The sequence below is a fragment of the Calonectris borealis genome, chromosome 15, assembly GCF_964195595.1.
Source record: "Calonectris borealis chromosome 15, bCalBor7.hap1.2, whole genome shotgun sequence".
Lineage (NCBI taxonomy): Eukaryota > Metazoa > Chordata > Aves > Procellariiformes > Procellariidae > Calonectris > Calonectris borealis.
In genome coordinates this window covers 12,918,651-12,942,718 of record NC_134326.1, presented here as the reverse complement: position 1 = coordinate 12,942,718, position 24,068 = coordinate 12,918,651, and the positions used below count along the sequence as shown (strand labels likewise).

Sequence of the window (24,068 nt, the reverse complement as noted above, 5' to 3'; positions counted from 1 at the left end):
GCCCCATTTTTTTTATTCTCCAAGCAAGGTATTAGAAAAAGGTCACAAACTGGCAGGTCTAAATATCTTCTAGAGCATCCTTAGATTTCAGTGGCCAATCTACACCTGCCCCACACTTGAGGTAGCCATATACATTGTGCAAAACACAGTACCCAACAGGCATCGAGAATCTTGAATTCATCCCTATGAAGGGCTACAGATGAAAGATGCAGAGAGATGGGACCCTCACCTGGAAGAGCTCACAGAGAGGCTGCACTGTCCTGGCAGTGGGAAACAGGGGCACACGGGAAAGAACTAATCAGAGGTCTCGTTTCTCTGCTGTGCTGCTCCCCCCAAATTATCTAGTCTTTGTGCAGCAGAGCCCCCAAATACCTCAGCTCTATAGCACTGCTTTAATTAACAAGTTTGCAGAAAGGCATCTTCAATATGAAAGTGTGGGGTTTTCCCCCTCCCAACATTTTGCATCCCAGCTTATGTTCCACACAAGCTCAAAAGCTCAATCACTTTTTTAATTCATTACCCTCTGCCCCAAACCAGCCTGCTCAGACACTTCAAAAAGAAGCTCAGTGACATAGCCTATACTTCTGGCCATCAACATACCTATGTCCTAAGCTGTCTTCCTATAGCCCACTGATCAGCATTGAGTTATCTTCCTCACTGAGAGCAATACCCTTGTAAAAATGTCCCACAACCAATTCTAATCAAAATGCCACCTGCCCTCCACCTACCCTCTCTTCATAGTCTCTCTCTTGAATATTCTGGTGGCATCTTTTTCTTCAGTACCTTTTGGATTTTGTACACCTTGGTCATGACCTCTCTTAATCTCTTCTATTCTAACGAATATAAACATAATTTTCTTAACCTCTTCTCCTAGTTTATAAAACCCTGAGGCCCTTTGTCATCCTTGTTAAGACTGTATCCATAATTAGGGTGTCTAAAAAGATCAAAAGGAACGAACAAGAAAGTGTCTACTTAATACAAATTGTTACATGAATAACCAACATCTGCCCCCCAGACGCACCCTTCCCACTCGAACCTGAGCGCTCAGTGTCGGAGGGCAAGTCGGCTGCGGATTTCTGGAAGCTGCAGGGTGCATCACTCCTCCCAAGTGCATGCTGCAATATTCATCTTTCTGGTATTTGTGCTAACTCATTACAGCTACACAGACAGACACAGGCATTTATATTCTCCACAGATAACTGAAAATCCACACCTGCCCATGTTATATACCAAACTGCCCTCCATCGGTCCATACACAGGCACACATACGAGTTCATATATATACACACATACGGCAGACTGTTCCTTGCACGTATACACAGGTATGCATGCACACAGATGTAGGGATACGTTTAATATTGCTGTTACCAAGCAAAGAGAAGACTGACCATAACCACTTTTAATACAGAATTGCAGATGAAGATAACACACCGACCGGCCTTCAGCGCTCGCTGTGGCCAGCATTCGTTAGTTGTACAGATCCTTGAATCCTCCACTGATAAGCACTGCAGAAGCCTCCAAAGGATGAACGTAAAGTTGCAAAAATGCCGAGGGCACAGAAGATAAACACCTTGCAGCGGATATCACTGTGTCCTTACGGATTATGCTATGTGATATTTAGAATTTGGAATCTGCCATAGCAGATCAGACAAGCACTCTGTTTAGACCAGGAACCTGAATCAGACAGTATCAAAAGCAGATGCTTCAGGGAAGGGTTTGAGAAACCCTTGCAAACAGTTATAGAACAACTAAACCACCTGCACTATTTTCTTCCTCATCTTGATTAACCAGAGAGTTGGTAGATAACCTGAAAAGGAAGAATTTCTCTACCTCTCTCAAGCATGTCCCTTTCAGTCCTTACCATTGTACGTGGAGTGGTCTCACTGCTGTGAAATGAGGTCCAACCCTTTGGACTTCAGCTCTTGAGCTTTTGCCCTTGGTGGCACCTTGTCGCAATTTGTCCCCCAGCCTCGACAACTCAACAGCTCCTCCTACACCCGCAAAATATGAAATCACAAGCTCATGACCAATCTGCTGCTCTTGTAAGAGGTTCCTTGCAAAATTTGCTCACACATTAAGTGAATCACTTCCAAGCTGTTTTGCATAAGCAAATTTAAGGTATTTCATTATGGAAATGTATGCCAAAACATCTTCCCACAGAGCTTCATACTGCCATAGTATGACGCAGTTACGTAGGGTCAAGACTGCGGTACATTTTACAGAACACAAGGCTGCAACCCGTTTGTAATGGGGTAGCGATCTATGCAAGTATAAAAGGTGAAAATGCATTTATTTGTCCCTGGCATGCTTTGTAACTACGCTGCTGCTCAGCAGGTATAGCCAGTAGTAACAACCTGCAGAAGGAAATGGCACTAAAACTGCAGCCCACTCTATTTTTCTTTGCCATTATTATCTATCAGAAGATGGTTACTATGAAAGATTATCTGCATATTTTATCATGCCTACATTTACGCTACAGGAGCAAATCAGTGGCTGAAAATAGCTTTGTACTCCTCCAAGAAATTTCACTGCCTTTACAAGATCTTAAGTTGGTAGCTCTTTATCAGCATCTTATTTATCTAGGCAATTCCCGTGCTGCTGAACTTCATCATTACTAAGGGTGGGCGGCCTACGCTGCCGTTTAATACTACTGGCCTTTGCAAAGGAAATGCAGCTCCAGCTTTGAAGAGCGAGGACACTCGGCCGCTTGACTGGTTTAGTGCTGTAGGATGCAATGAACATTTACAACACTGATTTAGTGCCAAAATATCAACCCATCAGCATAAACCAGGCCAAGCCTGCAGCTTCCTTCCTCACGGGCAGACCTTCAGCCTCTGAGCGGCACTTGGTACAGGGAGAAGATAAATCAGAAACCGTGTTTCCTCAAGCCTTTGACACCCAACACTGGCTTTTTCTTTCCTCAAGAAGTTCACTGGCACCAAGCTACTCATCAGGCTGCTCCCTGCAGCTCTGAGCGCGCTCACCAAGCGGCCTGGCGAGGCAGACAAGCAGCCCAGGATTTAGAGGTTTTCTGAGGCATGCGGGTCGCAACTCCCCTCTTCGGAAGCAGTGAGCCTGGAGACCCACCTTGTGCGGCACTCCTCACAGCTCTCCTGCTCGGGGCCACGGCGGCCGGGCCCAGCAGCCCTGGTACAGCGACCGAAGAGCTGCGATTTCCAGGCCGTCTCTGGTACGACATGGACTCCCAGGGCTTCCGATCTCTGCTTGGGCCGACCATCAACGGGGTGACTGGGGCCTGGAGCTGCAGGGCAGGGGAAAACACCGCTCAACCAGGAGTCCCCAAGCTTGGGTTCAGCTACGCTTTGAAACCTTAACAAAACGTTCCCGTTACGTCTGTTTTGTCGTTCTTTTGCTTTGTTTTGTTTGATTTTTAAACAGATTTTTCACTCCTCTGAGGAAAGGAATGGCTTTCTCTTCCCCTCACACCAGCTAACTGCAAATTTTGACTTCAGATCAACTCTTTGTGGACAATTTTGAGTAGCTGCCACATAGCTGCTTCTCATCACAATACTCTGGACGACAATTTCATGTTGTTAGGAGCTTAAAATAATGATGAACTTCATATTTCTTCTCTGGATACATGTCTGTATGCTAGCATAAGAGTTCTGCTGGTACTGTGTTACCTTCTGCTCTCCTCCTGCAGATGCAAGCTACGGGAGCTCGTACTACTCCACATCTAGGGTCTGGGCAACAGCAGTGATAGAGCTCCGACTAGAGAGCACTATTACTAGAGCACTTCCATCACTTTTTGGCCTGTAAACTAAGCCAATAATTTCATGAGCTCTCCTCCAGTTCCTGAGCCACAAATAATGGAAAAAAAACAGTTCACAGAGTTCCTGGCTGAAACAAGGTATTAACATCCAATAATGATCAACACATGCTCTAATTCTTCCTTTAGGATATAACTGGTTAGGCAGAGCCTACATACAGGTGTAACTGGGCAAGTCCATAAGCATAAAGATCTATGAATATTATTAAATTCCAGTTGATATAGGCAAATTGCAAAGTACAGGCTTGTGAACGTGAAGCCATCAAAAAAAGATAAGAGCTTCTTTTCGACTCGGCTGCTGGTTGAAAAAGAAAAAAAAAAAAATCTTATTTGCTCTTACTGGCGAAGGTGCTGGCTTGACAGCCCTGAAGAGCAATCTATTTATTCAAAGTAATGCTGGCAGCAATGGTACACATTTCTTCCAATGTGCCCAACCCTGTATCTATTTTCAGTTCCATCAGTAAGCTAAAGGTTAAAGCTATTTATTTAAACCCACACCCACATGCCATTTCAATTGACCCAAATTATTGTCTGAGTTGTAAACTCTCTGTATTAAAGTCCCCTCAGGGGCTGCTTCTTCATTTCAGGCTCAGAAAATTCCTCCCTCACAGGATAAAAGCGGGGTAAGGAGCATCTCCAAACAGAAACGGAGAAGGTAAGTGGGTAGGAGGAGTTCACCTTCAAAGAACACCTCTTGGTCTTGTGGATACTGCAGAAAACTTCAGTTTTATTAGATAAATATCTAGAGAGGTTAGCTCCAGTCAAAGCACATGTTGGTGATAAAAGATCTCATTGTCATTCCCATTTTAAGGATTCCTTAAAAAAAAAAAAAGAAGAAGAAAAAAAAAATAAAACCACTCCACGTTCTCCCTGCCTTTGTGGCTGCAGCTGGAAGGAAAACCACGAAAACACCCCCAAAATGGAAAAGAAAAGGTGGTCCCATGCAATCACCCCACTATGGAAATAATCCTTTGCAAAGAGTCCTCTCTGTGCCAGGGGACCGGGAGGACTGAGGACGAACAGGAGCCTCTTGCAGTCATGCACCAGTTAACATGAGCAAAGTGCCATCCCAGGAGTGAAATTACTCTCTAGGCTGATAAAAGGCAAAGGGAAAGCAGCATCTGGCCTACAATATTTAGCCTTTTCTACACAGTTTAATGCTGTGTGAAGCATGGTAAAAGCAAAGCTTCCTCAGCCCCAGGAAGACAGCTGGCGATGAAACGCAGCAGGGACTTCCATATGATGGAAGGCTCCTAATCACAAAATCTCTGTCTTGCCTGTCAGAGCAACCGCACAGTAGCACAGGGTAGTTCACGGAGGAGTCAGGGAAAAATCAAGCAGAGATAAGACCTGAAATCCATCTCCAGATGAAAACTTCCCATGCCTTTGAGTACAGCTGGCTCGTGGATCTAGCTGCAGCCCATCAAAAAGATGTGGTTCAGCAAGGTCGAGATATCCCCAAAGTTCAGGACTTCTCCAACTTTGGCTTCTGACGGGGAGCCAGCCGTACAAAGAAATACTCAGCGGAGAATTTCAGCGCCGACGGACCACAGGCACCCTATTCCATCAGCGTGAGTGATAATCCCCGGACACCAAGATTCACTCACACCAACACAAAGCACAAGGATATGACAAAAACCAGTAACCCACAAGGTTTGAATTTCATTTGATGTTCGCTAGACACGTAAGAGGAAAAGAAGGACTTTCTCTTTCAACCTATATAGAGTACCTCATTACATACTGATACTGTTAATCGCTATTCAAGTACCCAGAGGCAAAGACACGGTACACTTCTAACGAGCTGAAAAATATTGTTAAATACATTAGTATTATAGAGAGGAAGGCAAACCCTCCAACACTGTGAAAGCAGGCCCACAGAGAACCAAAGGGAGGTGACTCCGTGCTGATGGACAGACTGGTACTGTACCCGCTAAGGCTGATTTGAAATCTGCTACCTTTATGTTCCACTTCACTCACCGCTCTGACTACACAAACCCTCCGAGTCTCCTAATAGCGGCATCTCACCGAGACCATTGCAGTGACATGAAGGGCCGCATGTCAATGAACTGCTAAATCTGGGCTTTCCTTCCTCCCCTCTTCTTTGGTCGCTGAAGCTCTCCTGTATTAGTGCATCGGCACCATGAGATTTATAAGGGCACCACCATCTGCTGGGAAGGAATCGAGCAGTGATGTTTTCGGCTGTACTGCCAGCATGTTTCTGCAGTACCGCAAGGCGAAAAAAAACCAGAAAACTGAAAGAGCTGGCTGAACTCTACAGTAAATATAATTAAGCTCCTGCTAAACCATATGACTTTTGCTAAATTTGAAGAATAAACGACAAAACTGTTTTATCAGCTTTATGCTGAGTAAGAAATGGATAGAGAATTAGATTTTTACAATTCAGTATGAGGCAACCCCAGCCCTGCAGAATCAGCATCATCCAGGCTGTGCGCGGGTGGCACAGCTAGACACCTAATTTTTGATACAACGGTAGATAGATATGAATTCATTATCATTTGTCATATAGCTGATGAAAAACAAGTCAGATCTCATATGTTGTACAAGTTTTGGTGAAATCTGACAGGTGATGCTTTTGGCCAAGAGACAGAAGCATCTAATGCCAGAGGCTTAATTTGTGACCATCCTTCAATGCTAACAAGCACTGGAATTCAAGAGTAAAGTCTTCATGAACTGGGGGTAAATTTGATTAATCTTGGTTAAAGTTTCAGAGTTAACAAGTATGTGCCTAGAAGAGAGCCTGACAAAACCTTCTGGTCAGGAAGGTTTCTTAATTATGTTTCTTAATTATGCTAAAGCATTCTAAGACCCAAGCAGCCCTAGCTATCATGAGACCCCACCTGGAGTACTGTGTTCAGCTCTGGGGCCCCCAACATAAGGAGGACATGGACCTGTTGGAGCAAGTCCAGAGAAGGGCCACAAGGATGATCAGAGGGCTGGAGCACCTCTCCTGTGAAGACAGCCTCAGAGAGTTGGGGTTGTTCAGCCTGGAGAAGAGAAGGCTCCAGGGAGACCTTACAGCAGCCTTCCAGTACCTGAATGGGGCCTGCAACAAAGCTGGAGAGGGACTTTTTGCACAGGCATGTAGTGATAGGACAAGGGGCAATGGCTTTAAACAGAAAGAGGGTAGATTTGGATTAGATACATGGAAGAAATTCTTCACTGTGAGGGCGGTGAGGCACTGGAACAGGTTGCCCAGAGAAGTTGTGGATGCCCCATCCCCAGAAGTGTCAAAGGCCAGGCTGGACGGGGCTCTGAGCAACCTGGTCTAGGGGAAGGTGTCCATGCCCACGGCAGAGGGGTTGGAACTAGATGATCTTTAGGGTCCCTTCCAACTCAAACCATTCTATGATTCTATGATAATCAGTGCTGCTGTTTATAGAAGAATAAAGAATAGTAAGGAAGAACTGTTAAAAAATTGTAACATAATGTACTAGTAAACACAAAAGAAGTCAGGTCAGGAAAGTATGCAGACTTTCATTTCAAAGAAGAAAAATGGTCACAGAAATTCTCAAATAGTAAAACAAGACTGATAAGCATTAACTCTCCACAAAATTAAATTACATTCAAAAAAAAGAAGAAAAAAGCAGGAGCAATGAGCCCTGATAGGGAAAATGACTGAATTAACATATCAAAGGAAGGAGATAGGAGAGTAATCCAGAGGGTAATACAAAAGAAAAGTTTAAGGGACACCTTGGGATAAGTTTTCTTTGAAGAACTGCACTTCCTAAAATAATAGGAGGGTTATCTAAACACGCCCATCATGCATCACAATTATTGTACTACACTTTTACTTACAGAAAATTCATTACATAAGTGGAGAGTAAGTGCTCCTGTGGAACAGGCCTAATTAATGAGGTCTCACTCCGTATGGCATTACTGTCAGGGACAGAGAAGCCAAGCCTGTATTTCAGACCCTGGGTGCGCACCCAGGCCACACGTGATCCTCCAAAGCAGAGCAGCCCAGAGGTCATTGAAATCTTTATAGCTAGTGTATCTTATTAAGCTAAAAATAGTTTCGTTGTTCTACATCTCATCTCTTCCTCCCCATTTCCCATTTTCATGGACTGTGCAAGATCACCAACAACTGTTAGGTCACATGCAACTGGCAATATCTCATTTTCCATATATGCTGGAATAAAAAGCCTCACAGGCCATTAAAATAGCATGAGCAAGCCTAGAACTTGAAGACAATTAACCGTCCATCACTCGGCAATCGTTTCTGTAGCATGCTGCAGGTGCATTTCCTTTGTGGAGACATTACATTTGTCTGCCACGGAGATGAACCTGACTTCTACCACAGTAAATGTTTAAGGAATAATTTAATTATTGGGAAGACTAGAAGAAGTGGCACCAGCTGAAGAGATGCGCAGTTTCTACACAGCAAGAGATTACTGGTGGCTGTACAAGACCAAAGGGTTGCCCATGCTCTGCACAGCAAAACCATATCAAAGAGGCTCCTTCGTTACTTTTTTTTGACTATGCTGGAAATGTAGTGATTGTACAGTTTACAAGGAAATATATACACCCCGTGTATCGCCTGAGGAACTGCTTGGGCAAGGTCTCTAAGAAGGATAATCCTGCTTCCTTTCCTAAGGCCATCCAGTCGTTAGCACAATGCAGTATGACTTTGGCATGTGCTTTTACTTTTGGAGATTTAAGATCTGGAAATATTTTACCCTATTTAATTTTTTTCACCTTTAGTGGAGTTAATTTTGCAACTCTCTGGGCCTCAAGCCGCTCTCCTTTCCCAGCCCAGCTCCATGACCACTTTCATATATATATGAAACATATATATCAGGTGGTGTGGTGCATCCAAAGCAGATTTGCTTGCCTGAGCTGTACTGCATCCGAATGGGATAACTCAAAACGAGTATCAGTAGATACTAATTTCTGAACCCTGCCCTTAGTAATACATTTTTTAAAGTGACAAAATCTATAAAAACTTCAGGCAGAAACATAAAGTGCAGCTGAAAGAGATTCATTGAAAACCAAATTAATATTTTAATTCTGTCAACACGGAAAAAAGTCTCTAAATGAGATGAAGTTCAGAATGAGTACCAAGCACAGTGATTTATTGCCTTTTCTCCATAATTTAAATGACTGTTTCTTTAGTGTTCACTAAATTCCTCCCGCAGAGTTTCAGCCTTAGTTTCTCACAAAAAAAAGCAGCTTGCACTTTCAGTGCTCTCTGTAGCACTTCAGAAAAAGGAACATTCAATTGAGAAAAAGCCAGGGGTTTTCCAACAGCTGTGTCAAAAATCAATTAGGCTGAAGGACCAGAGGTGGGATTAATAAAGCTTTCTTCACCTCTGTAGCTCCACACCTACTCTCTAAGCAGTATGAAGGGGCTTGTTTGCCATACAGTCTCCGCGAACAGTAAGTTTCAAACAGTGAAACTAAAGATACCTACGTATTTGTAACACAGCACAACGCTCTCAAAGCCAGATCAGCTGGTCAGAGCAATACTTCAGCTACACACACTTCAAATGATTTTTCCAGCTTTTATCTTACAAGGTGCTTCCCTTAACCATATTGTCTCAAAAAGCAGTAAAAATAAAATAAAAAAATAAATAAACCACAAGCATTTCGCTTGACTGCTTCAAAGAGTCTACAGCAATCACTAAACGGGAGGTTGCCAAAATTGCAGTTTTAATTAAGTGAAGATTAACTGTTAACTTAAATTTAACACAATTGAGTGATGTATCATGTTTATATGAATTGATCAAAAGCACAGTTAGCAGCCACGCGTAGATCCATATTTAATAATACAATCTTAATATTCAGTTGACGCTTAGCATACAACTGCTTCTATTAAATGTATATGATGATTACCATGGTACTGTCAAGCCTTTCCAATATTTCCGTCATCAGGGAAATAAAAATTTACAGATGCTATTCCTACCATCAAATTTCTACTCTTTGATATAATTACACCAGCACAGAAAGTACTCTGAATAGCACCATTTCACAGCAAGGGGATAGGAGAGAGTCATGCTTTTAAAATAACGTAGCTGTCAGCTGTGACTTCCACATTTAGGGGTAATCGCAGGAACACAAAGCTGCAGCGGGCCAAGTCTGGCCCCTGCAAAGCAGCAACGTTCAGTCACACCGTCACATCACACAGAACAGCCACCACATCTCCCCCGTTTCCCAACCACATGACACTCCCAACGGAGACCTGCAAATTAGTACCAACAACCCGGGCCTGAACCAGAAAGGGTTGCATGAAGAAAACAACAGGCATAAGCAGAAGGAAAGAAGAAGTTGGATGAAAATGCCCAGATGATCCCAGAAGGGCAGCAGGTCCTCTGCAGAAAAGGAAAACAAAAAGAAACCTGAAAACAGTTCTTGACTCTGATCTGGAGAAAAATTTCTTCTTCACCTTAAACCTTGCAAGTAAATTAATTCTGGCTAATCTCTTTTACAACAGCACCTTTGCCAGGCAGCCGAGATTTCCAGTAGAACCAGGAGCGGTTCCAAACACCCTATCACCTTGCCAGGTGGTCTCGTTAAAAATTTGATCTTTCTAAATAAGGTTAAAGGACAGGCAGAGTGGAAATTGTGCATTAATGGGAGCAAACCAGCAACGGTCCCGAGGCACCACAGAATATATGACCAACAAAATGGCAATTCCAGTAGGCACTAAAAGACATCCAGAGTCTTAATGGCCAATTACAAGCTTGATTTAGTTAATTAGAGCCAGCTATCTTATTACACAGACAGGTCAAAATCCTCCATCCCCAGTATCATCCATAGCCTATCACACATGCCTTTTGTAGAAGACATTTACCCCCATCTTTAAAACAATACACAAAAATATAAGTGTCTTTCATGGGCTTGCCTTTACAATTTAGAAAGCTTTTATGAACATCATTCTTGAGATAAAATTTAGTTTCTTTCTGGTGAAAACAGTTGGTGCAAGATAACAAAGCATTCCCATACAAAGGAAAACCAATTCTGGTGACTTCAGCAAGGGTTTTATAGAACAGAAGCTCTTCATAGACTCATGCTGTTCTTCTACATAAAAATAATTTCTATTCCATCTGCAAATCTTAGGGCTTAGCCTCAATGTAACAATTGTGTCTGCCATCCTATTAATTTTATCCTGAGATGCAATGTATTTAGAAAACTACTTAATAATTCAGCATTTTCCGTTAGCCAACTTACAGCATCCCTTTCCAGAAACGATCAACGTTGTGGGATTCATTCTGATATGCTTACTTATGCACAACTGGATTACAGGAATAAGGGAATAAAAAGAACAAAAATAGCCACTCTGCACTTCCTAAAGCAGGCATTTAATTGGCTTGAAAGTTATACTCAAATTAGCTTGAAATTTTAAGAATCCCTTAAGGGCTAGATCTGAGCTCATGTTAATTATGTCACCCCACTGAAGGTAACGAATCCGTATGGATTGCTACTACCTAGGAACTGCAGGAGCAGGAACTTCAGCAAGAAGTCATGCATGTGTATCTGAAGGCAACATTTAAATCTCGTAAGGAAAAGAAGCAACTTTCATTTCAAAGTCCCAGAAGAGCACTACTGGAGCTGTTTGCTCTGCTCAAGCTGCGTGAGAAGAATCAACCGCACGTACGTGCTTCTGCCCCTCAGAGACCGGTGATTTCCTGAGTGTGCAAAACGATAGCTGCCTCCAGTTAACTAAAAACAAGCTCATAACTGGTCAAAAAGTGGGGTCTTTGAATAATAGCAAAACAAAAAAATGAATTCAGGGCTTTATTGGAATCTTCATGTGTCCCACCCTTAAGCTCCTCAATGACCCTTTGTCCCTTCCTTACTAACTTTCAGTCATGTCTCAATTCAGATACTCTTCTTTATTTTGCGCATTTACATGTTCTCCAAATAGTTGATCCATTTGGATATTCATGTAAATTGTTTCCATACCTCAAACAGATGCATTATTATGCCGGGCACCAGGATTTGAGAAGAAATACCACAGCAGTATCCTGGGACTCGCTAACTAAACAATAACCCACTTCATTTGCAACCAGCCGACAAGAGCTGCGTGCCTCCGTGCGTGTCCCGCCGGCTCTGCCCGCCGGCTTCGCAGCCGCTCACCGAAGTCAGCGGCTCACATGCCCAGACACCACCGGGCTTTGATCTACCAGCCAGCTTAGGCTCACACTTTATTTTCAGGATGTGAATTGTTTCAAAGTCTCTATTACAGACCTGATTTTCAGTATTAACAGTTGTTCTTTAATACCAATAAAAAAAAAATTTTAAAAAACCCAGCTTGGTTTAGAGTAGGAGAAACATCCCAGCAACTGGATTTTGCATTTGGGATACGTGCCGCTGTGCCCCTCTCAAGCAGCGCTCGGCATTTGCCTGGCAGTCGTCCCCGGTCGTCCCAGTCATACCCCACCTGTACCCGCAGCGGCAGCAGGAAAAGCCATCGGTATTCAGATCGTACCCCAGTTAAGGCTACCACCATATGCTGACAAAATATCTCGTATTAGATCCTAGGACAGCTGTTTCGCTACCACCTTATATGACATAGGGTGAGAGCAAAAGGAAATCATAGGGAGGAGGAGAATTAAAAAAGCCGAACAACTCAGCCCAGGCATCAATCATTTGTATTAACCTGCTTGGGCATGGGGAAACTTTGTGCAGAAAGCTGGATACTGCTCTCAAAAAGTGCCTTTGATGCACAGATTTACTTCTACAGCCTTTAAGGAAAAATTATTTCTAATTTAAGTCATTAACAACGGTTATTCAGAACTGCCAGGGAAATATGAAGCACCCTACCACTTTGTAAGAATAATGCAGTAATCTGGAAATATTACAGCAATGTGTCACTTTCACTTTTGTTCTAAATAAAAAGAGGGAAATAAATATTAAGTATCATATTAAACACAAATACTATTTCATTCTAGATTTCTGAAGGGCATCTATTTTAGAGTACAGTGCATCTAGACATCTAATTATTTTAAAAACTTTAATTTAGCTGTGAAAGAATATTAATTTTCTTAGTGAAATTTGATCTCACTTCACAGCTTTTCTAACTTTATCAGAAACCTCTTAGTGAAGCGTGAATTGCCAGACGCTGTCCTTCTGCAAAGTGGACAATAATATCAATCACTGATGCATTAGAAAGAGAAAGGGAAGACAAGAAGAGTGTCACTAGCAAAATACCTTTGAGTGTTTAAATTGTTGTTTTCATGTAGTGAGAAATGCTGACTGCTTCCTCTGCCATTGTTGCCTTGTACGAATACAGTGCCGTGCAAATAAAATTACAATGTGAATGCATTGCTAAACTGGTAGGTGAAAACTATTATACGTACAATCTTTGCACAAAGAAAATCTTCTCTCCTCAGAGTTATTTGTTTAAAAAGACTATTCTATTCATATACAAATATTTACACAGTACTGAACAGCACTATGTTGATCTCTTCTTGCGTGGAATACCCTCTATTTTAAAAACAGAACTGTTCTACTACTTTCAACATTTTTGTAGTATCTATTACAAAAATATCCCTTGCATTGGGAACATAAAGACTAAAAGACACTTCATTGGGTGTTTATATCCTACTTATGCAATGCAACGGAGACCTAAACCAGTTCCATAAACCCTTGGAGCTAGCTGGCCTAGAAAAATTATATTGATATTAAAAATATATTTATGATTACAAATATTTTCATAACCCTAAATTAAGCAGCCTTGAATTATCTTGTATTTACCCATGGGGAGATACTGTGGATTGACTGGGATACAGCAGCTTGTTACCCCAGACCTCACACATGCTCACCCCAGAGTGGCTTAGACTTAAGAGGAGAATCAATAGGGTAGACCTCTATGATGTCATCCCTAAAGAACAGGAAAAGGTCTTCCTAGATTCAAGCAATATATTTGATAACATTCTCATGGCACAGATACTAATTTCTCACACATCTCATGTCTGTGATCCTAATGTGGCACGGGCAACCATACTTGAGAAATCCAGCAAGGGATCAGGCAAGAATCAGTAATTTCAAGTGAGTCTCAGTTATAAAACACTCATTTTTTTCTAAACTGAAAAATATCACAAGGAAATGCTGGAACCTTTAGTCCACCTTGCTTTTCCTTTCCCCAATGACTTTTAAATACAACAATACTGAAAACACAATATTTTTCCTTTATAACAACTCACTTTTTTCCCCAGTCAACCCAATTTCTAACACCCATTTGCAAAACAGCTTAAAAATGTCGTGGAGAAAACCAATAGTTAGAAATATTAGGGGTCTTATTTCAAATGAGGGGGGAAGGTCTCATTTCAAATATAACTAATAAAAGAATAACTAACTAGGCTTACATTTAACATGTTCAATTGAATACTGTACTTCACATCCACCTAATGACATTAGGGGACCAGATCATCAGCCTTAATCGTGCCTCATGATGGAGTATCTTTACGATTTTCATTCACTTTAAAAAAAGGAGGGAAAAAAAAAGAAAAAAAGAAAAAAACCTACAACCCAGGAGGTGTTCTCCCAGAAATAAGCAGCTGCCGCCGCGTACCAGACCATCGCTGGAGGCTTTTCCACGTGAAATGGATCTGCCCCGGCTCGCACCGCTGCCCCGGGAGGCTGCGAAGAGGCAAGGAATTCAAACATGAATGAAGTGTTTTCCTTGCCCTGTCCAGTGTAACTCCTCAACACGCCTGGCCGGCGTTACAGAATTGTCTGCTTCAGCACAACACCTGCCAGAAATTATTAACACTCAGATTTCTCACAGAGAAAGATTGGCTCCTCTGCACTCGCGAGGTGCTGGTGGAGGAATGAGCGGCTGCACGAGCATACCTCAGTGCTTTATTTTACCCTGAGACAGAGAAACAGGGCAGAGCTGAAGAAGCTGTTTTCTTCTGCTTCGCTTGCCTTACGTAGGAACAATTTCGGCAGGTGAGATGGGCAGCGATTTTAACCTCGCTCTGGGGGTACAAACTTCCTACACGCAGATTTCAGCTACCTAAAAAAGTCACCTTCCACCCCCGCTCCCGGCATGTCACCACCTCACTATCCAAAGAGCTTTATTCAGCCCCGTTAATATCGTATCCGTAGCCACGTCATCATCTTAACAGATTTATTCTCACAAATCCCTGAAGGCAGAGAATCACGGTTTGCAGGCAGCTTTTGTGTGACACGTTTTCCCAGGCATTTGACCCAAGCCACACACCAGTGCCCGGCAGTGCCAGGGGAAGAAACGAGGACTGGTACCCACCCCGCTGAGACGCTGCCGCGTCCCCTCACCAACCACTCTGTCCTCAGCCACAATAACCTGTCCTTTCCCTGAATTGCTCCTGCAGCATTTCATCATCTTGACTATTATCTAAAATACCAGCCAATATTATCTACCTACACCTCATTAAACGTTTGGGAGTTTAATTGCAGTGAACTTCTGAAAGCAGCAGATTCAGAGCAGCCCGTACTCAACTCTGCAGACTGAAGTCAGCGTTGCTGTTGGCCTCATACTGATAAGCAACCAGTATTAAACCAGAATTAAACCAGCAGAGTTAAACGGCAGACCTTCAGCCAACACATCGGCCAAAGACAAGCCCAGAGCGAGAGCTTCCAAGAACCACCTTTGCTCCCTGCCCTGCTCAGGACGGGTGCACAGGGAAGGGATGATCTTTAATTCCCTTTCTATGCCATTCAGCTACAAGGTACGATGCTATGAGCAGTATGTTCCACTTGTCTCCAGCTCCCCAGTAAAAGAACTACTGTGTTATTTGACAGAGTTTTGTCAGATATTAACTACTGTTCTTATAGAAAATACTATTTAAATTCAGTAATTTAAGTCCAGAATACGTATTTTTTAAAAATTCTTCTACTGAAAGTTTGCTTTTTCTTCTTGCCAAAACCATCATGACCATTGTACTCCAAACAAATTCTGCTGCACAGATCATGCAAAATCCATTCAGAGCCTTTAGAGACCATCATGTTAATTTGGCTGCCACTCATTCACCCTCAGGGCTGAATTCAGCTAAAAAAACCAAAGACATGTTCCAAAGTGCATAAAGCTGCAGAAGTACATGCCTCCACTCTCTGGTGGAAACTGGAGTTTCACTTTGCTTTGGTTCATTTCAGTTACAACACCAGACCTCAATGTCCTGTGTTTACAGAATCAGATAATGTTTTTAATGCACAAGCCAAGTATTTAATTTGCACATGTGTGGCTTTACCCAGTGTTACCTGGAGTCCACTTGTGCACCTCAGGATGCTCAAAAAAGGAAAATGGGTTATACTAATTTATTTCATCATTAAATACATTTATTTAAGGATTAAAATAAGTGATTTGATACAGAGATATGTGGCAACTAAGGGGAAGGAGGAAATCCACAGTTGTTTGGGGCTGGTGGACCACAGGTGGCTATATGCTCCCAGGATTATATGCTGGTAACGGTCAAGGCAGGCAGGGATGCTGCATACAGAAATGTTTTGGCTAGAAAGCTAAGTTGCCATGAAGAGAACAGGAGTAGATGCATGCAGCTTTCTTCCATGCCCACGCACGGCTTCTCCCGGTGCTGGGCACTGCTGTATTTGGGAAAGTGAATCCACATACCCCTGGGATACAGCACTTCCCTAGTACTATATACTTCGGGATATTAAGAAAACAAAAAACTGATGGAGAACGACAGAATAGCCTGGAAAAGTCTGTCCCTGGACCAAACGGGAAAAATAAAATTAAATTAAAGAAAAAGCACATTAAACAAACTGTTGAATAAAGGCCCAGGAATATGTTTTAACTTTCTCTTGAGGCTACTGAAAGGCATAGCCAACTTGGTCTAAAGCTGGAGAACAAGTCAATGAGTGTTTGTTTGATTTGGTCCTAAAGAGGACTGAAAAGGAAAAGAACCATTATAGACCTGGAGATGTGCCACGACTTGTTTTGTTTCATGCTTTTGATGAGGAACTGAACACAATCAACACTTTTTTTCCCAAATTTCCCCCTTTTTTTGAATCCATTTTCTAATTTGTCAAATCACTTTTAAACTAATTTTCACATTTTACAGTGTAGCTTATTTTTCGGTGAAGCAGAGCAACACGTAGAGCTCCGCATCCCCTGGGAGAATACGCGTAGGCTGCAAAGTACTCCACAGCACTTCCGAGCCACCCCTCTCTCTCCTCTCCGTTTCTGTCCCAGGCTCCTACCCAGTCTCCCGCCGGCATCGCACTGGATACCCGAATCATCGACTCATCGTCAAAGCTACCTTGAAACAGTACAGCTAAACATCGAAAACATCTTTGTATATTTTGCTCTGAAGGAAAATGCTGCAAATTACAGCTCCCAGCTATGCCATTATGACACCAAAACAACAAAAACCAGCCATGAGAAACAGTTCTTTGAAGAAAATTGGGAACAGATATGATACAGTAATTACCCGCTATTATTTGAATTGCAGGAAGCTCATTTTTTTCTACAAGTTCAAGGGTTTTTTGTATGTTTTCACGTGCATAAAACGTGTTCAAATCACATGCCTAACAAGATCTAACAGTAACTCAGAGCCCGGTCCTGATATAATTTACACCTTATGCAGGCAAACACAACAGAGCACTGAAACTCTATTTAATAATCTCAATTTTTCAGGCTAGAAAAACAAGGAAAGGGCTAGGTAAGGAAACAAAAGATGCAATGAAACCCAAAACACACAGGTATCTTAGAAGTCACCCGAAGTCAGGACAGTCAGTCACTGTGCTGCACGGAAAGGAACATGCTTGCGTACTGACCCAGCACACCTCAGCCGGCTTGCTGTGTTAAAGAACAAAGAAAGACTGGGGTTTTGGGGGGGGAAGATAGTGGAGAAATGGAAAGCTCACGTTCATAATATGAACGTGGATGTTTTAAAACAGTGCATGTGCCTGTTATTCTAGTCACATTCGGGCAAAAGTTTGGTATTATTTCTAGCCAACTCTGAATACGCAGAATATCACACGTGCAAAACATCCCACTGCTGTTGGGCCACAGCATGCTGTTCTGGCCAAACGCCGGGTAATGAGGAAGGGAAACAAAAGACCAACTGCAGTATTTCTCCCTTAGGAAAGGATAAACTTAAGCTAATTATATACTTTGTCTGGAACAAAGAGAAATTTCAACCACGCTTGCTTCCTCATAGCTAATATTTATGTTAACAAAGAAGGAAGATAGCTACTAGGATACACCTAGAACTGAAAAGCAGACCATTATATACCTTTTGATGGATTACAGTGGTATTAAACACAATAAAAAAATGGATGCTACCAGTTGAGACATGCTTTAAACAGGACTCCACATTGTTTTGTTCACGATATAATGTTTTAACCAATTAATCATCCTACTCTCATGGGGTTTTCCTCCTTTTTCGCCCCTAGGTAGGTCACTGGATAGTGATGTCAATTTGTCAAAGTTCTCGTGCAATTTTCTACTTATTAAAAAGTGAAGAATCACACTGCAATTTCAAAATCTATACCACACGAGGCAACCCCAGTGCCTGGGTCTCAGAGTGACTTTTTTGTGTTGATAAAGGAAAAAATAAGTCTCCTTCATTTATATTAGAGATCAAAGTCTTTATCCCTTACTGCACCAGACGCTACAGCTTCCTTTCCAGGGGTATTTTGTTTGGGGTTTTGTTTTAGTTTTTTAGGTACCTACACAGAAGAAAAGAGGAAATAACATGCCAGGTTCACTATTCCTATCCAATTTCCTTCCGACTTCACACAATTTAATTACATAAAGATGGAAATTCAATTTTATTTTAAAACAGCATTCAAATGTTTTCTGAAAAGAAAATTCTGTATTTACCAAGAAAGGATGGAAATTATCATTCAAAGGCATATGTCAAATGAGGAGAATTAGAAAAGAAAGTGCAATTCTTTGTTGTGAAGGATTCAGTCACAAGGGAGAAGAGAAACGGAAACTAAACATTAGTCTCCTCCTTACCTAAATATATGTTGAAAAAATAATGAGAGAAAGAAAATTTGAATGCTCTAATTTCATATATCCTTTCCAGTTCATGGTACTTTAGGAAGCTTAAAAAAAAGCAACTGACATTTTGACCACTTCAGGCTCCCCCAGGAATACAATTCCGTTGCTAAAAAAGATCTTAAACCCAGACGCTTACACGTGCGGTGAAGTCAGCCGGACCCCCACTCAGCAACGTGTTTCAGCACTTGCTAGAGCTATCCATAAATCTTCACATGCTCCAAAGGAGAGGCTTCAGACAGAGCCGGCTGGCCACCAGCCCTGCAATAATTCACTTCTATAAAATAATCTTCTACCACTTGCTCCAAGCGCTCGCACGGAGCCGGTGGCCAGCCTGGTCTTCGAAACGAGAGGGGAAACGCAGTGGGAGGCAGGAGGTCCCAACCGCGCTGCCAAACGCACAGGGCAGCTCCTGCGCTGCCCTCTGCCCCTCGCCCCTCTGCAAGCTCCGGCCAACATGGGTAGGAGTCTATGAAATAAAATATTAAAAAAAAAAAAAGACTCACCAATATAAGAGCCAAGTCACGCTTTGACAAAAGCGGCTTTGGAAAAGAAAATGCCTGAGGTGCGACAAAGGCTCTTCTCTTCCAACTAAGTGGAAATATTTCAGTCCTCGAACGATTTTACAAACAAACCCTCTAAACTGATGAGAGAATTTGCAAGCGAGCCCTGCTCCGCTCCGGGGGCTGCTGCTGCCCCGGGGTGCCAGGCCGTCTCCCGAACACCTCCACGGCACATTGGAAAATGCCTCCTCCCGCAGAAGCCACCTGCCGTCACCCACCTTCACGTGCACCATAATCTCTGAGAGACCAAACTCAGGATTAGCAGGATACATCTTGTTCTCTGCTGCACATAGCAAGGAGTCTAATCCCTCCGGGATTAAACTGTCCATCAGAGGGACAGTCCTTAGTCCCTGGGGCAGATGCTCTATTACGCAGGGAAATTTCTTGCCCGGCAACTTTCAGCAACAACAGATCATTCAGGTCCTCTTCCTGTGACTTAAAAATAAACAAACAAACAAACAGGGTGGTTTTTTTTTCCACTAGAAGAAGGGCAAAGGAGGAGGTCTCAGGCTGTGGAGGCCAGGACTGGATTTGGAGGAAGAGCGGAGGATTGAGAAACAACAGAGCTTCCCACCCGCGGCCAGCTCCAGGCTGCATATTTCAAGGAGAACAGAAACCCTAAATGCAAGAGTGTAAAATTATCAAAATACTACGTGTCGATGGGCGAGAGGGGCCTGCTCGCTGCGTGCCCTGCGGAGAAATCAGAAGGCAGAAATACAAATCTGCTCAAGGCAGACCGGGTTAAATGGAGCTTGTTAAGAACAGGTAAGAGGGTCCTGTCAGGAAGATTAAAATAAAGTAGATGCTCACAGTAGAAGGACGGAGGGAATACTGGAAACCAAGCAGTGTGAAATGGGAGGAAAACGGGAGGAAACCAGATGGACAGCCTGAAAAGACCGCGACGGGAAACTGCTGCCCTGATTTATGCCAATTCCATCGGGTCAAAATGAAACCCTAACACACGAATAGAAAAGGGGAAAGCCTCAGGATTTGATCTAGGCTTAATATTTAAATTCATGGGGTTGGGTTTTTTTACCCCCCCTTGGTTTTGGGGGGTTTTGGGGTTTGGTTTTTTTTGGGGGGGGGGGGGGGGGGGGGGGGCGGGGTTGGTTGGTTGGTTGTTTTTTAAATCAAGATTACCTGCCCAGCCAAGAGAAGGAGTTGCCCACAAACACAGAAATACTAAATTTTTCAGTCTTAATGCCAAAGTGCATTCGGCGTCACGGTGTGCTAAATATTACAGATGTTCAAACTGACAGTAGCAGCTTATATGGATAACGGATTATATCTCCATCCTTTAAAAGTTGTTAGCCTGCAGTTTGATTAGTTCTGAACCAGGAGCTCAGATCCAAGCCACACCAAACTTACAAACAGTTCAGAAATGTATTTTACGCATAATTCTTGTCCTTAACGCAACTGAAATCCAAATCCTAATACGATCTGAGCGGGTGAACCACAGCTTCAAGTGTCTTTGCATTACCCAGTATTTCGCCATGCCTCTCGCAAGAAGGGAATACTAAGTGATCCCTCAAACCAGCAGCCATCACATCTTCAAAGGCAAAAGAAACTAAACTGGAAACAAACTGAGAAGAGAAATGAGCTCTTCATTGCAGCTGTGATTAAATGAACCGTCTAACGCTAGGACAAATATTGTACTTCACTGGATTTAACTGCATTTTACCCTGGCAAAGCTGATTATAAAAGCATAATTTGCAATTACGCACTAAAAACATCACATCTTTCAAACGGCATACAAATTTAACAGTGTCCATACACCGACACACAACACGTGCCATCCCAGGATTTTTGGGTTTACCCCAGTGAGCGTGCCAGGCTAACTGAACCCTGAACCTATAAACTACATCACCTACATTCAGAATATCAAAGTTTTTCCAAGTGTTCCTTCTCCTTCCTTCTCCCTCCCCAAACTTGCAAAATGAATCTCAACGCTGAAAGCTTCAAGCTTGGCAACGAAACAAGAGGCTCTGCAACCCATGTTTGTGGGACGCTGTTCATATGCCACTTCCAATAAAACACAGAGAAGTGGGAGGCCTTCAGTATTCCCCAAAAATGCCATCACACTCCAATTCCAGGAAATTCAGAAGTACCACTACATTTGTATAGAAGTTCACCCATACATTTCTAAGCTACGTGGGAGAGAGAAGCACCTACCTCCTCTTGCACTTCTGATAAATTAATTCCCCAATATGAGAGAACCGTACAGCAAAATAACCTCTCACTGAGGTTTATGTTGTACTTAAGTTTAAATCTGAATTCCTTGGATGTGCAGTGTTTCTTTTGGTAAAATTATTATATGCCTGTAAAGCCATGGGAAGGCTGGGAAAAGCTGCACGTAAAAGGCACTCAGACTGAGCTTGGAGGAGCACAGGGTTTTTTCTGGAGACTATATATAACAACAGCCACAGCTCCTCTGAAGGCTGAGCCTGCCTTTCCTATGTCGCTACAGAAAATACAAAGTTAGCAACAACGATGATGAGACAGAGCAGGATGATCCACTGTGTCCAGGGGGACAGAGGTCCAGCAGGACGCACCTTGCTGCTCCATTCGGCTGCTTCCCACGTCACACGAGTCCTCGTCCACGATCCCACGTCAACGCTGGGATGGATGAGGGGTGAAGGGATTCACAGTGAAGCTGCAGTCTCACTGCTGCACGGTGCTTTGTGTCTCTTCCAGATTTGCATCTCCAGCTCTACCCCTCTCTCCCTCCCAAATTTCTCTCTCTCCTGTTATTTTCCATCACTGAAGACGTCACCGAGTTTTCTCATCAGCACGAAACGTTCACTGGAAAGAGTCAAGTTTATTTTGTTCAATGTGTTTTTGCTAGATAAGCACATGGGAACTGCTATTTGTCTTGCAGAGGTCCTGTTTCCTCTCGATACAGGCCGGTAGCCTGCAAGCCAATTTCTGTAGCGTTCTACTTAATTGTGAGTCTTGTTTCTTCTAGTCAGTCTTCATGATTATAGCCAAGTACTGTCCTGTCCTGATATGCATGCAGTTACACTTTTGTCAGATGTATTTATATTCAAATATTACAGGTCTTTGTTGGGAGCAATTTTATTTTTTCCTCTGCAAGAACTGGGACACATTACGTTGCTGGTTTCAGCAACACGGAGTGCAGTAATACTGCCCAAGTGCTTTTTCTGCAGGAACAGAAAGCAGGCTTAAAATCCGCAGTGTATCTTGAACCGAGCACAGGAGCACCTCATATTTTCAGGCTTCTCATCCAGATACTAACTGACCAGTGGTGGTGAGAAAATAAGCCTTGCTTGCCAAGCAGTCACGAGGGGATGGCCTCCTCGAGAAATAACACACCCGCCAGTGATGGGCGCCGCTCCAGATGGACAGATTGCAGCAAAACACACATCAGCTCATCAACCTGTGTCAAAACTAATTTGTCAAATGTCTCCCCACAACTTCTGTATTTTGAAACACATTACAGTAGGATAAAAAGGAGGTTCACTCGCTTAAAGCACCCAGGCCAGGGCCTGGCCATCCCCTTGCTAGAAGGACCTCTTGGTGCTTCACGGTAGTCAAGAAAATCCCCACATATTTAAATTAGTCTTCTGATAAAAGTATGCCAGAAGTCAGGACAGGGCTTTTAGTGCTGGAGAACCACCCTCCTGATGAAACTGTTTGCTCCGAACCATACAGCTGGAAGGACGAAAACCCAAAGACTTTGCACCAAAGAGCCGAGCAGACCAGCATCACCCAGCACGACCCTGCTGGCACCACAGACGGGTGCTGAACCTCAGCGCCTTTGGGAAACACGAACTCGGGGCAGATGCCTTTGCTGCACAGCTCGCAAGACAGCAGTGAAAGAAAAAGAAAGGAAAATGTACTTACAGGCTCAAGGCAACCCTCCTCGAGCTCTGCGGTTTCTGTTGAGTCAGAGCTGTCATCTGCCTGCAACAAACTTATCTTCACTGTCCATTTTGCGAGTAAGATTCAATCAGGGCTCCCTGGCTCCTCAGGGAACCAGCACTTTAGCTTCCACTCAAATGTAATGGAGTGAGATTGCTCATGCCATTATTTTAAATGGTTTGAGGCCACACGGTCCCCAATTTCATTAGCTGCGTTTATATACAGACCTTACACTTAATACTGTGGAAGCCAGAGACGTGTATATGTTACGAGTCATCTTCCCATCTTTGCTTTACAAATTAGAAGAATTACCATCAGACAGACCTTGCAGACGCTGATGTTGGCAGGCAGTGTAAGAAACTGGGAGCCCCAGACTTCACCTGCACTCAGGAGTTCATCTGAGTTCAGGTGTTACATTTAAGCTAATTAGCTACATGACTGCCAGAGGCTGTGTGGGCACTTCAGAGACCAGGCAGACCCGGGTGCTTGCAGCCGTGCTCGCACACGGCAGGGCAAGCAGGCTGGGAGCGCGCTCGAGGGGCTGCCTCGCGCACCCGTTGAAGCCAACCTTAGGCCAGCTTACACTAAGTTGAAACAGGTTTAAAACCAAACTCAGGGGCTGATATGATACTGCACCGTAGTAACTCAAAGAGCATATGTCTGCATATTGGGCAATACCTCCGGACCTCTCTAGCAACATGTGAGCAAGAAATATGAAAACAATACTACACAGATCCCAAACTGAACAGCATGACGGGAGGTATGAAGCACTCTTGAACACAAAACCATGAGCAACTAAGCTTTACATGGCTGAACAGGTGGGAGTCTAATCAATGCTCATATACATTTTTCCTGGAAGTGC

The 24,068-nt window shown here is 43.1% G+C and overlaps 1 protein-coding gene across 2 annotated transcripts in view; it reads right to left on the bottom strand.

The window, feature by feature from the left end:
• SGCD (sarcoglycan delta) overlaps nt 1-22,307 on the bottom strand; it is a 258,375-nt gene extending 236,068 nt beyond the window's left edge. For both annotated transcript variants that reach the window (XR_012675910.1, XM_075164266.1), the window contains exon 1: nt 21,877-22,307. The gene's annotated coding sequence lies outside the window, so the exon portion shown is untranslated. The remainder of the gene's footprint in view (nt 1-21,876) is intronic.
• Nucleotides 22,308-24,068: the final 1,761 nt, after the last annotated feature.